The sequence below is a fragment of the Microcaecilia unicolor genome, chromosome 6, assembly GCF_901765095.1.
Source record: "Microcaecilia unicolor chromosome 6, aMicUni1.1, whole genome shotgun sequence".
Taxonomy (NCBI): Eukaryota; Metazoa; Chordata; class Amphibia; order Gymnophiona; family Siphonopidae; genus Microcaecilia; species Microcaecilia unicolor.
The window spans coordinates 80,458,998-80,472,973 of record NC_044036.1 but is presented as its reverse complement, the minus strand read 5'-3'; the positions used below and the strand labels follow the sequence as shown (position 1 = coordinate 80,472,973).

The following is a 13,976-nucleotide window of genomic DNA, read 5'->3' as shown; positions in this document are numbered from 1 at the left end:
GCAAGACTGGTGCTCTAACCACTAGGCCACTCCTCCTCATTATAAATGAAGTGTAAATTTTTGAGCAGCATGAATCGCCAACAGAATGTCATCCGAAATTTGGCGAGAAGCATCACTGAGCAAACATTTCAGTCTTCCAGTTAATTTCTTCCTACAGAGACTAGTTGGGTACTTGGAGTGAGCAGATACTGCCTGGCTTAAATCCTTTAATACAATACACAAAGGTAATTTCAAGCAAAATCTCAGACTGTGAAAGGGAGTTCAGTAGCACAGATTTGATTTTTCCCCCTAATCACAACATGCCTCATCATTGTTATTTATAAAACTTAATGGGTGGCTGTTCAGTGTGTGGCAGCCAGAGAGGTATATTTTCAGAGCTGATATCAAGGTCCATTTTTTCATTCAGCAGGGCTTTTTTTAGGCCACAGTAGCATTTTTAGCGCGTGCTAGAGATGTCCATAGGAATATATGGGCTTCTCTAGAGTTTAGCATTTGCTAATCATTAGCATGCACTAAAAACACTACCATGGCTTACTAAATGACACCCTCAGTGCACTGGAATCCCTTATCCCTTATTTGGCCATCTGTACTCTGGGATGTATACCATACGGTCCAGGTGACTTGCCACTCTTCAACTTGTCAAATTGCTCCATTACATCTTCTGTGTTTATTTTAGTTACATTTGTACCCCGCGCTTTCCCACTCATGGCAGGCTCAATGCGGCTTACATGGGGCAATGGAGGGTTAAGTGACTTGCCCAGAGTCACAAGGAGCTGTGCCTGAAGTGGGAATCGAACTCTGTTCCTCAGTTCCCCAGGACCAAAGTCCACCACCCTAACCACCCTAACCACTAGGCCACTCCTCCACTAACAGAGATTTGTTTCAGTTTCTCTGACTTGTCAGCATTGAATACCATTTCTGGCACTGGTATCTCTCCCACATCTTCCTTGGTGAAAACCAAAGCAAAGAATGCATTTAATCTCTCCGCTACAGCCTTGTCTTCCCTGATTGCCCTTTTTATCCCTTGGTCATCTAATGGTCCAACTGATTCTAATACCAACTTCTTGATTCTAATATACCTAAAAAAGTTATTATTCTATGTTTTTGCCTCCAGTGCAATCTTCTTTCCAAAGTTTCTCTTTGCCTTACTTATCAGCGCATTGCATTTTACTTGTCATTTTTTTTATGCTGTTTCCTATTACTTTTAGTCAGATCCTTCTTCCATTTCCTGAAGGATTTTCTTTTAGCTCTAATGGCTTCCTTCACCTAATTTTTTAACCATGCTGGCTGTCGTTTGGTCTTCTTTCCTCCTTTTTTAATACGCAGAATATATTTGGCCTGGGCTTCCAGGATGGTATTTTTGAACAGCATCTACACCTGATGTAAATTTTTGAGCTTCACAGCTGCTCCTCTAAGTTTGTTTCCACCATTTTATCATAGTCTCCATTTTGAATGCTAAATTCTAACGTATTGGATTTCCTTTGTGTATTTACTCAAAAGCCGATATGAAATCTGATCATATTATGATCACTGTTATCAAGAGGCTCCAGCACCATTGCTTCCTGCACCAGATCATGTGCTCCACTAAGGACTAGGTCTAAAATTTTTCCCCCTCTTGTTGGTTTCTGAACCAGATGCTCCATATTATCTCCCTAGCATGCACTGATATTACATTTACCCAGTCAACATCAGGGTAATTGAAATCACCCATTATTATTGTGTTGCCCAGTTTGTTAGCCTCCCTAATTTCTGATAACATTTCTACATCTGTCTGTTCGTCCTAGCCAGGTGGATGGTAGTACACTCCTATCACTATTATTTTCCCATTTACACATGGAATTTCTATCCATAGGGATTCTAAGATGTGTTTCGTGTCCTGCAGAATTTTAGTCTCTTCAATTCAAGGCCTTCCTTAACATATCATGCTACCCCTCCATCAATTTGATCCATCCTATTACTGCAATATAATTTGTACCCTGGTATGACAGTGGCCCACTGATTATCCTCCTTCCACCAGATCTCAGAGATGCCTATTATATCTATCTTTTCATTTAGTGCAGTATATTCTAACGCTCCCATCTTATTTCATAGGCTTCTGGTATTTGCATATAAACATTACAACTTGCCCAGCAGTTGACAGTGTTAATTTGAAATTCTTGAAAATCTGTCTGCTCTTTATATAAAGACATCTGATCTACTGTGGTTTCAATTGTAACCTTGCTATCGGAATGCCCTACCTTCCCTGTTTTGGTGATTTCTTTTAAAGATACCTTGTTCCGAACCATGCACTTTTGAGTGACTGTCGGCCTTCTCCCAATTTCTAGTTGAAAAGCTGCTCTATCTCCTTTTTAAAATGTTGATGCCAGCAGCCTGGTTCCATCCTGGTTAAAGTGGAGCCCATCCTTTTGGAACAGGCTACCCCTACCCCAGAATATTACCCAGTTCCTAATAAATCTAAATCCATCCTCCTTGCACCATCGTCTCAACCACACATTGAGACTTCGGAGCTCTGCCAGCCACTTTGGTTCTGCACATGGAAGGGGGAACATTTCTGAAAATGCTACCCTGGAGGATCTGGATTTCAGCTTTCTACCTAGGAGCCAAAATTTGGCTTCCAGAACCTTCCTACCACATTTTCCTATGTCATTGGTACCCACATGTACCAAGACAGTTGGCTCCTCCCCAGCACGCTAGGTGATGAATGATTATTGCCATCATGAAACCAGGTAGGCAAGTGACCAGGCAATCCTCACATCCACCAGCCACCCAGTTATCTACATGCCTAATAATTGAATCACCTGTTGCCTTCTACTCAACCATGTCCTAATCCAGTCAGTCACTTTAGGGCCCATACCGAGGGCACACAGTTTATTTATTAGTCATACTAGCCGTTAAGCCCATTAAAACGGGCGAGTATTGGTATGGGGATTTTCCAGGGCCCCCTCCCCCCGCTGCTGCAGGGCCCCCTCCCCCCCACCTCACCACTGCAAGGCCCCCTGCTCTCCCTCCTTCCCTGCCAGCTCCAAGGCCCCAGTCCCTCCCGCCCAGCTCCAAGGCCCCCTGCACTCCCTCCCAGTTCCAAGGCCCCATTCCCTCCCAGCTCCAAAGGCCCTCCTCCGTTCCTTCCCCCATCCCAACTCCAAGGGCCCCCCTCCATCCCTCCCCCCCTCCCAGCTCCAAGGCCCCCTGCCTGCCCTCCCAGTTCCAAGGCCCCATGCCATCCCAGCTCCAAGGGCCCCCCTCCGTCCCTCCCTCCCAGCCAGCTCGAAGGCCCCCTTCTGTCCCTCCCTCCCAGCTCCAAGGACCCCTCCTTCCCTGCCAGCTGCAAGGCCATCTGTCCCTCCCTCCCAGCTCCAAGGCCCCCCTCCGTCCATCCCTCCCTCCCAGCTCCAAGGCCCCCCTCCTTCTGATACCTCCCATGTCCAGCATTTCTCCTGTCCTCCCCTCCCCCCCAAGGTCACCGCCACCGCCCCTCCCCCCCGAGGTCACTGCTACCGGTCTCCCCCCCGGAGTCACCGTCGCCCCCTCCACCCGGCCCAGGCCCTTTCTTCGCTATTGAACTTACATTGCCGAAAACGCAGCAGGGCAGATCAGCTGAGCTGCCATCGGCCTTCCTTCCCTGCCTGTGTCCCGCCCTCGTGTGATGTAACGTCGGCGAGGGCGGGACACAGGCAGGGAAGGAAGGCCGACGGCAGCTCAGCTGATCTGCCCTGCTGCGTTTTTGGCGATGTAAGTTCAATAGCGAAGAGAGGGCCCGGGCTGGGTGGAGGGGGGGGGGAGGTGGCGGCGACTCCAGGTGGGGGGAGCGGTAGCAGTGACCTCGGGGGGGGGGGGGGAGCCGTTCCCTCCCTCCCCTTCACACAGTTTCCCTCTCTGTCCCACCCTCGTCATCACATATTGACGCGGGGGCGGGACAGAGAGGGAAGTCTCTACTGCGCATTTGCGGGTGAGTACGGTCACTTGCATTTTATATGTTTGATATGCAGAACTGTGTCAAAGACTGCTAAAATCAAAATACACCTCATTTAGCTTTCTCCCTCAATCCAACTCTCCGGTCATCCAGTCAAAGAAATTAATCAGATTTGTCTGAGACCTGCCTCTAGTGAAACCATGTTGCCTTGTGTTCTGTAATTATTGGATTCCCAAAACATTATTATTCTCTGTTTTAAAAGTGTGCCATTAATTTACTTACAACAGAAATCAAACTTATTGGCCTGTAGTCCCCAGCCTCTTCCTTACTTCCACTTTTGTGGAGAAGAACCACATCTGCTCTTCTCCAGTCCTCCGGGATCACTCCTGACTTTGAAAAGGTCAGCCAGCAGAGCCACTAGGACTTCCCTAAGTTCCTTCAGTACCCTCAGATGTATGCCATCTGGACTTATTGCTTTGTCCACCTTTAGTTTAACTAGCACCTCACAAACACAGTTCTCTAAAAATTGTTCAGGGACTACCAACTTTCCATTCCTATTTGTGTTTGTCTTCTGTGGTCCTGCTCCTGGCTCTTTAGCTGTGAACACAGAACAGAAATATTTGTTAAGAAATTCTACCTTATCTTTATCAGATTCTACATGTTTCTCCCCTTTACCTTTTGAGTCTCACAATGCCACTTTTGAACTTCATCCTATTACTAATATATCTAAAAAATGTCTTGACCCCCCATTTTGTTGTATTGTTGTTTTCTCTTCCTTATGCATCTTTGCTTTCTTAGCTACTGTCCCAGATTCTCTTGCGTTTTCCAGATATTGTTGTCTATCTTCCTGTTTCTGCAATCTCTTGTAGTTTATAAAGGCTAACCTGTTTCCCCCTACCTTTTCAGCTAATACTTTTGAGAACCAAAGTGGCCTCCTTTTCTTCTTACTTTTATTTACTTTCCTTACAATAGCTCCTTTTAGTTTTGCCCAGTGCTTTCCAACTTCTTTCAGATGTTTCCATCCAGACAGCAATTCCTTGAGGTAATTCTCCTTCTGAACCTTCTCCATGCCTATCTTCATATTAAACCAAACTTGGGAGACAGCGAAGGTGACACAATAAAACAATGATGCTGTATGGTCTAGAAGATTTATTGGTCAAGATGATTTGCTGGTCAGCAAGAATAACTCGACTCGACACGACTGTATTTCAGCCCAATGGCCTGCCTCAGGAGTCTTCCTGTGTCGTATAGATAGGTATGCTAGTATCACTTGCTGTAATAGAGAGCTTCAATTTTTTTTATTGTTGTACATTAAAAAGGTGGGAGGCATAGGCGTGGTTTGACTGTTTCATTTGGGGGGGCAAAGGATGGGTGGAGCATATTAGCATATGGGCAAATGAATATGCTAATATGGAGGAAGGAATTGAAATTTACAGGCAAAATATCACAGATGCACATTTCAAAAAGCTGACATATTTCAATTAATAAATTCTGAATAAAATACTTGTATCTACCTTTGCTGTCTGATCATTTTGTTTTTCTATTCGCTTTGGTCCCAGTGTCTTCTGTTTTATGCAGTGTCTTCTTTCCAGTAGGCTTCTTTCTGCTCCCCACCCTCCGAGTCCCATCCATCTCTTGCTCTTTCCCTTTGCTCCCCACCCCTCCCAGTCCCATCCATCTTCTGTTCCTTCCCTCTGCTCACCATCCCTCCGTCCCATCCATCTTCTGCTCCTTCCCTCTGCTGTGCCTGACCTGTCCCAATCCCATCCATCTCCTGGTCCATCCCTCTGCTCCCCACCCCTCCCAGTCCAATCCATCTCCTGGCCCTTCCCTCTGCTCCCAACGCTCCCAGTCCCATCCATCTCTTGCTCCTTCCCTCTGCTCCCCACCCCTCCCAGTCCCATCCATCTTCTGTTCCTTCCCTCTGCTCACCATCCCTCCGTCCCATCCATCTTCTGCTCCTTCCCTCTGCTGTGCCTGACCTCTCCCAATCCCATCCATCTCCTGGTCCATCCCTCTGCTCCCCACCCCTCCCAGTCCAATCCATCTCCTGGTCCTTCCCTCTGCTCCCAACGCTCCCAGTCCCATCCATCTCTTGCTCCTTCCCTCTGCTCCCCACCCCTCCCAGTCCCATCCATCTTCCATCTGCTGCGCTTCCCCCCCCCCCCCCCCCGCGCGAGGTCCAAGATCGTGACTCCGTCTACCCCCTCTCTTCCTCCCTCTGGCGCAGGCAGCAGTCTTTTCCAGCGTTCCTGGCAGCGGTAGCGTTGTACACGCTGCCTTCGGTCTGCCCCGGAAGCCTTCTCTTCAAGTTCCTGTTCCCACCTATGCGGGAACAGGAACTTGAAGAGAAGGCTTCGGGGCAGAGCCAAAGGCAGCGTGTAAAACGCTACCGCAGCCAGGAAAGCTGGAAAATACTGCTGCCTGTGCCAGAGGGAGGGAGGAAGAGAGAGGGGTAGACGGACACGCTCCTCTCCGTCCGCTTGGCTTCCCTGCCCTCTCTGTCTGCGTCCAGCCCGAAAGGAAATGACGTCAGAGGAAGGCGGGACACATGCAGAGAGGTCAGTGAAACCAAGCGGACGGAGAGGAGCGCGTGCCTGCTTGTTTTTGTTTTTTTTTAACTACTGGCGCGGCGGCGCCTCGTCGTTGTTTGGGGGGGCATTGCCCCCCCTCACCCCCCCCCCCCGGTCTACGCCCATGGTGGGAGGCACTGCTGGTAGCACCACACACCCTCGGCAATCACGCTTAGAATCTTCTCAAGACTTGTGACACCCAGTCTACAGCCCATACAGCATCATCATTTTATTGTGTCACCTTCGCTGTCTCCTGAGTGTGATTATCTCTGCCAGGTTTTTCTTCTTCCATATTGAGCCACATCATCTGGTGATCATTTGATGCTAGATGATGATCTAAGTCCAGTTTGTCCCTATCCCTCGTGGATTCCGTTACCAACTACGGGATTTGTTCCCCCTGTAAAGAATTCAGGATCTCCCTGCTTCTAAAAGACCCTGCAATAGGAATACCCCAATCAACATCTGGCATATTAAAATCACCTATCAGTAGTACTTCCCCTTTCACAGCTATATTTTGAATGTCTTCAATTAAATCTCTGCCCACTTCTGTCTGAAAGTGTCACGCACACGCATACAGTTATATAAGAGTCTGTTTCTACATGTAAAACATGATCTACGTGTGGAAAAAGCTTTCCCACAAGTAAATTTCAGTATCTTATTCTGTACCAGCATCAGGCTTGCTGGTCCTGGATCACCCCTAAGTCCTTTTCAGTTGTGCTTTATCCCTAATGCAAGAGTGCCTGACAGGGAGAGCATTAAACCTGACAGGGAGACCTGTTCGACATATCATACCCCTCCCTCCCTTTCCTTTTCCTCATCACCCTTTCTATCACCAATAACTCTCTTTCACACCAAGGTGGGATAACCATAGGCCGCAGCTTGTTTTATTATTAACAATCCAACTTTAACATTATAACAGGATAGCCCTCACCCCGAGCTACCAGTGTCCAGGCATAATCTCAGCAGTCGACCCCCCTCCCGCCGCTTACCATGTTAGCAAAGCAGCACTTCCGCTTCTGGCTGCCATCTTCCGGGCTCCGCCTTCACAGCAAGTGCCCCTATCCGTGTGGACCTCCACACAATTTCCGGGTCACCCGACCCGCCTTTCAAGCCCTGGCTCAGACCCCCTGAGCCCACTCTCCGTAGCTTGGGGTTTGTTTTTGGCCACAGGGGGAGGGCCTTGCACCTGCAAAGACCCTTCCCCCCAAAAAGCTGTGGCCTACCAGGACCCTGTCTCACAAATGTGCTCTAAATATTCTTGAATATCATGCAGAAACAAATCTAAACCCACATCTGACAAATGCACCTGGTCCCTTGCGAATAGCCCGATACACATAGTGTCACCCCAACTGTGCTTAATCTGGATTCCCCCCCTTGCCATGACCCAAACACCCACTTGGCGGTTTACCTTACGCGACGGGAGGCAGGCCGGCCTGCGTATAATATCCGACCAGGCCACCTTGGCCTGGGGAAACCAGTCCATTACCAAACGCATGTCCTCCTGCATGGTGTCAATGAGTCTCTTGCCCGTCCAGCTTCAACATCATTGCCTCCCAAATGTATGAGCAGCATCTGGGGGTGCGGGGGTCTGCTGCGCTACCGATAGAGCAAAGGCAGGAGTTGGCACCACCGCATGCCGCGCTCTCCCCACCAAGATATGCAGATCCCTCGCTGAGCTAGTCCGAGGTGAATCCCTCCTGGCTGCTGCGCAGCCCTGACACCAACCCAGTGGATGAAGGAATGTCCCACAATCCATACGGAGTATGCCGCACCTCCAGCATCTAAAAGGAAAGGGCCACCACAACATTGGGCGATTGATGACACTCTTATACCTCCCTCTAAAGACCACAACAAAAGACAGATAACTGTAAAGCAAAGCAAGCCAGAACAGACAGCTCAAGACAACGCGCAGTCTGCACCCCTCATCCCCCCGCTAAAGCCTAATATACCCCCGATAGACCCCTGAAGTCCATCTGCCAATGCTTCGAATGGCCTCCGCCTTCAATCCAGCCTGACTGGCACTCATAGCTGCCCCAATGCGGAACGAATGCATGCCAAATTGACTCGGGTCTTCCCCCACAGCCGTGAGACAGCGGCGAAGTATTGCCGCAAATTGATATTTCGTTAGAACCGAGCCATCCGCATGAACTAGTTGAGAGGATGGGCCCCTGGGGGAACCTCTAAATAGGCTTTGAGCAAGGCCACGGGACATGAGTCCAGACCCGGGACCCCCTTCAACACTATCATACTCCCCCCCCTCTCTGAACAGTCTTAGATCGCAACAATTTGATGTGCAGTACTCTGCCCTGTATGCACACATTCTCTCGCAGCAGCCCCGAAGACACCGACACTGCCCTACGCCGCTCCACTTACTGCCCTACCCGAAAAGCCCCGTAGAATGCTAGTGCAAAGGCCGCTCGAAAAAGCTTCGCCTCGAACATGGACACGGTCACCCTCCCCGCTATCTGCAGCAATTGCACTAACAAGTTGTGTGTAATCGGTCGTTGCTCATCTGCCGCCTGCAGCGATGACCTACCCTAACCTTTTAAGGCGCTGCAAACTAGGAAACGGCTGCTGGGCATACTCCATCCAAAAGCCTTAGAGAAAAATGCAAAACCCGCTAAATTCCGCTGGACAGCACTGCGAAAGCAGCCCTGTGCCTTGGCCGTTGTGATGTACGCAGCCAAAAGCTCATCAGATGCCCACCCCTCTGCCCAGCCCTCACTCCTAAGAAAGCCAGCCACTCTGTCATACCCACATACATACGCTGCCAACTAGTCGGCGCCACCGAGGCCCTCAGCATCTTCCAGACCTCCGGTCTCCTAGTTGCCAAAGCTGCTCCGGCATCTGCTGCCCCTCGGCATCTGCCTCTGGTGCCAGGGCCCAGAAAGTCTGAAATTGAAAGCGAGACAGCACGTCAGCCACGCGAATCGCCTGCCCTGGGACATACTTGGCTCACAGGTGCACATTCAACCGCAAACAACGCAGCACCAATTCCCTCATCAAGGAGTTCACCAGCAAACAATGTGCCGACTGCCTACTCACCACCTCTACTACCCCTTGATTATCACACCACACCAAAATACTTTTATTCCTTAGCCGCCCCGGCCACAACTCGCAAGCCAGCACAAACGGAAACAGCTCTAAGAAGGTGATGTTCTTCGTTATCCCCGTCGCCACCCAACTGTCCGGTCACGGGGCCGCACACCAAGCCCCAGCGCAGTACACCCCAAAACCCAACCCCCCCCCCCCCCCCCCCGGCCGCATCTGTCCACAACTCCAGGTCCGCATTGGACACTTCCTTACTCTGAATTGCTAACGTACCATTGAATGCCAACAAGAATTCCAGCCACATCTGGATATCACTGCGGACCCCCTCGGACAGTCGCACATGGTGATGCGGCTGCCACACCCCTGATGTCACTGCCCCTAGGCGCCGGGAAAATGCCCGCCCCATTGAGAGGACTCGACACGCAAAATTAAGACTCTCCAACAAAGACTTGACCGTGCCCAACGTGGCCTTCTTGGCCTGCATAACGGCCATAATTTGCTCAGCCAGCTGCCCTATCTTCTCTTGCAGCAACCGGGTTACCATCTGTTCATGTCGATCTCGATACCAGGAAAGTCAGGACTACTGCCGGACCCTCAGTTTTATCTGAGGCCAGCGGAATGCCAAATTCCGCGTCAACTTCCATAAAGACATCCAGCAACCGCCCGCAATCTGCCCCATCGCCGGCCCCAACGAACAGGAAATCATCGAGATAGTGCACCAATGTGTCTAACCCAGCCTTCTGCGCAGTCACCCAATGCACAAAGGAACTAAAACGCATGAAATAAGCACAGGAGACTGTGCAACTCATTGGCAAACAACGATCGAAATAAAAGGACTGAAAACCTAGTAAAAGGAACGCTGACAGGTGTACCGGTAACAGACAGAAGGCCGCCTCGATATCTACCCTCGCCAACAACGCTCCCCTACCGCACCGCTGCACCAAACCCACCGCACAATCGAAGGAGGTGTATTGCACCGAACAACATTCCTTTGGGATACCCGAATTCACGGAACCGCCCAATGAGTATGTAAGATTGTGAATCAGGCGATATTTTCCCGGTGCTCTCTTCGGGATTACCGCCAACGGGGAGAGCATGAATGGCGAAAAGGGCCGCCCAACGAACGGACCAGCAATCCTGCCCAACCATATCTCTTCCACCAAATTTTGCTGTACCACCTCCCGTAGCCGCGCAGCCGACACCGAATTTCGGACCCAATTAGTAACCACCCTCCCCTGGTATGGAATCAGAAAGCCCTCTGTAAAACCCCTCTCTAGTGCTTCCGCTGCCCCCTTTACCGGGTATTGATGGAGCCATGGCAGCATCGCACCAACACTCACCGGCGTGGGAGCTCTGGCCAGCCAACTACTGTTTTCCCAAAGGCATCCCCCCTGCCCCCTTCTTCGGACATTTGGCGGCGGTGTGGCCCTGCCCACAAATGGCACAGGCATGGTGGAACTTACAGTCCGGGAATGGACACGTTGCCCTGTTAAACCGCCAGCATACCTCTGATGCTAGGCTGAATCCACCCCCTGCAGTACCGCCCTCCCCCTTTCTCCCAGCTCAAAAGGACCGACCTGCAGACGAAGAAGCAAACACCCCTATTCCTAGCCCCCCCCCCCCCCCCACCGTCACTGAACGAGGGGCCATGTGAACCAACCAGAGATTTTTGTCTTGCGTCTCTCATGTCATATGCAGGTTCTCTTCCATCTTGTCCCAGAAGGCTTTGTCGTAGTTCAACCAAGCCTATCCCCCGAAGCGCTGAACGGCGTCCAAAACTGAATCCGCGTACGCCAACAATGGGCTATACTGACCCTGGATGCGCCGTCCCCATACGCTGGCCATGCGCAAAAGGCTCGCATCCAGTTGACCACAATTTTGGGGACTTTGCGCTCCCGCTGGCCCTCGGCCCTGTGTTTGTCGTGTTTTGACCTCTTCCGTCGCCCCCTGCCCTCCAGCAAATGAAAGATATCAATGCACTTCCGCTGCCTAATCCTCCTCCGCAGCGCGCGTGGCACCTGCTCCCAAAGCTCCGACAATGCCACTAAGGCCGGCGGTCCCCGTGATTCTTCCCCCGCGCCCCTAGCCATGTCCCCCCGCTGTGCACCACCCCTGCCCTGAGAAGAAGAGGAGGAAGAGGTAAAAGAGGAAGAAGAGGAAACCGAAGATGAGGAAGATGCCTTCCCCCGCTTCCCCTTCCCTTTCCGCTTGTGCCTTGTGCTCTTACCCCACCCTCTGGCTGAAGACAATCGCGTATCCGCTCCTGAGGTACTAGCACCTGGCAGAACTATCACCGACTCTGTCGCAGGGCCCTGCTCCGACATTCCTGCATGCTGTGCATCCTCATCCGTGCTCAGCAAGGCCTGCTCTCGACCTGCCATCCTCCTACAGCCATGTCCCCCCGCTGTAGAAGTTGAGGGGCGTTCAGACTCTCGATCCTCCTGCCCCGCAGCACCTGCTCCCGGCCCCGCACTGGCCATCTCGCTCCGCACCTGCAAAGACACCCCGCTTGTCCGAGCTAGCATGCTTAGTCTTCTCCTGCCTCTTTTTCCCTGCTCCCTCGGCTGCAGCTACTGCTAAAGCAGACAGAGCCACCTCCTTAGCTCTCCTACTACTTGTCGACGCTGCCCCCCTCTCTCTACTCACCAGCAGGGCCGCCGAGAGCCGGAGCTGGGCCCGGGACAAGGCTGTCCCCGGGCGCCCCCCCACCCGAGGTTGCTGCCCACCTGATATCGCCGGGTCCCGCCCACCTGAGATCGCCGGGCCCCCCGCCGCGCCGGGCCCCCCTCCACCCGCTATCGGGCCGGGCCCTCGGAACTAACCTTAAGCCTCCTTTCACTTCACAGCAAGCAGCAGCAGGGCAGACCTCTCCTCCTTCCTTCCATGCCCCGCCCTCGCGGATGTTACGTCAGGTGAGGGTGGGACATGGAAGGAAGGAGTGGCCTGACCTGCTGCTGCTTGCTGCAAAGTGAAAGGAGGCTTAAGGTTAGTTCTAGGAGTGACAGAGGGCGGACCAGGCGGCGGGAGCGCCGGGCCCCCCTGGAGGCCCGGGCCCCGGGGCTTTTGTCTCCCCTGTCCCCCCCTCTCGGCAGCCCTGCTCACCAGCACCGGGCTCCCCTCGATCGAATCACTCGCATACAGGGACACCTCGGCCTCTATTTCCTCCTCTCCCCGCTCGCCAGCTCCCGATGCCATGCTGCAAACCACCTCCTTGGATCAGGGAACGCCCTGAGCCTCGGAGGAGCTCTCGCTTTTAATTTTCCCTTAGCCCCGTCCCCCTAGCCGCCTCTCCTCCAATGGGCAACTACGTTGGGGTAGCAGGGCACCGAGCGTCCTATGAATTCACCAACCACGCTTCCCCGGCTCGCTCACTCGGGTTGCACCCCCCCACACTCCCCCTGCCCACTTGCTCTTCCCGAGTCTTCTCGAACGGGCCCAGCTCTCGTTTCAGGGGGGCCCATCGAGACAAGCTCGCGGGCTGGTTTGTCCATCTGTTCATCTGCCTGTCTGTCCATTTGCATCGATAACTATGTGCATGTGACCATGCTCACCAAGCACCATGGAGAAGAGATGTCAAGACTAGAATCAGGAATTCATGTTGCTGCTCCCACTGCTCTTTCCAAGCAGGGGAGGAAAAGTATGTGTTGCTATCCCTGATTCTGTTGCTGTCTCTGAAATGTGGGAGGCACAGCAGAAGCTGAGGCTGCCATCACTTCATGTGTCTGCTGATGCCAGGGATGGTTTGTCAGGGGGCAGGCTGGAGAAATTTGTGTCAGAAAATGCTGCTGTGTGCATTCTCTGTGGCATGCACTTTTTGAATGTGCTTACAATTGGTGTGACATTGACTAACCTCCAGTTCCCAGGCACAGTGGGAAAATTAGCATGATATGCTACAGATAATACATGGCAGGTTTCCAGTTTTATGTTTTAGTTTTAGTTTTAGTTCCTTCAGAACTCTGGGTTAAAATAAGTGATGCCATAAATAGGGGGGGGGGGGGTTGTACTTGTGTGTGTGTGTGTGTGTGTGTGTGTGTGTGTGTGTGTGTGTCTATATCTATATAGAAAGAGAGAGAGACACACACACACACACACAAAGGGAAATAAATACAGATATAAGATGTGTGTGTGGGGGGGGGGGGGTCTGTAGTTCACAAAATAATTGCTGTTTTAATTGAACTAGCCCTTAACATACATGCAGACAGTACAAACAGTACAAAAAAATATATATATCTGCGGTGAAAATATTCACCAGAGGCAGTTCCAATAATAGTAATAGTAATAAAAAGGTCTTAGCGAAAAACTCCCAGAGGAGCAATGTAATAAGTGAATGTATGGTGAATTCCAACTACAGCGCCAAATGAAGCAGAATAGGAGAGGGAACCCGTGGAGACTAATGGAGTGAGTCTGTCCTCCTCCATTTCTCCTCCCCAGCTCTGGGAGCA

The 13,976-nt window shown here is 51.4% G+C and overlaps 1 protein-coding gene across 1 annotated transcript in view; it reads left to right on the top strand.

The window, feature by feature from the left end:
- PLPPR5 (phospholipid phosphatase related 5) overlaps positions 1–13,976 on the top strand; it is a 322,161-nt gene that overhangs the window by 121,964 nt on the left and 186,221 nt on the right. The window lies entirely within an intron of this gene.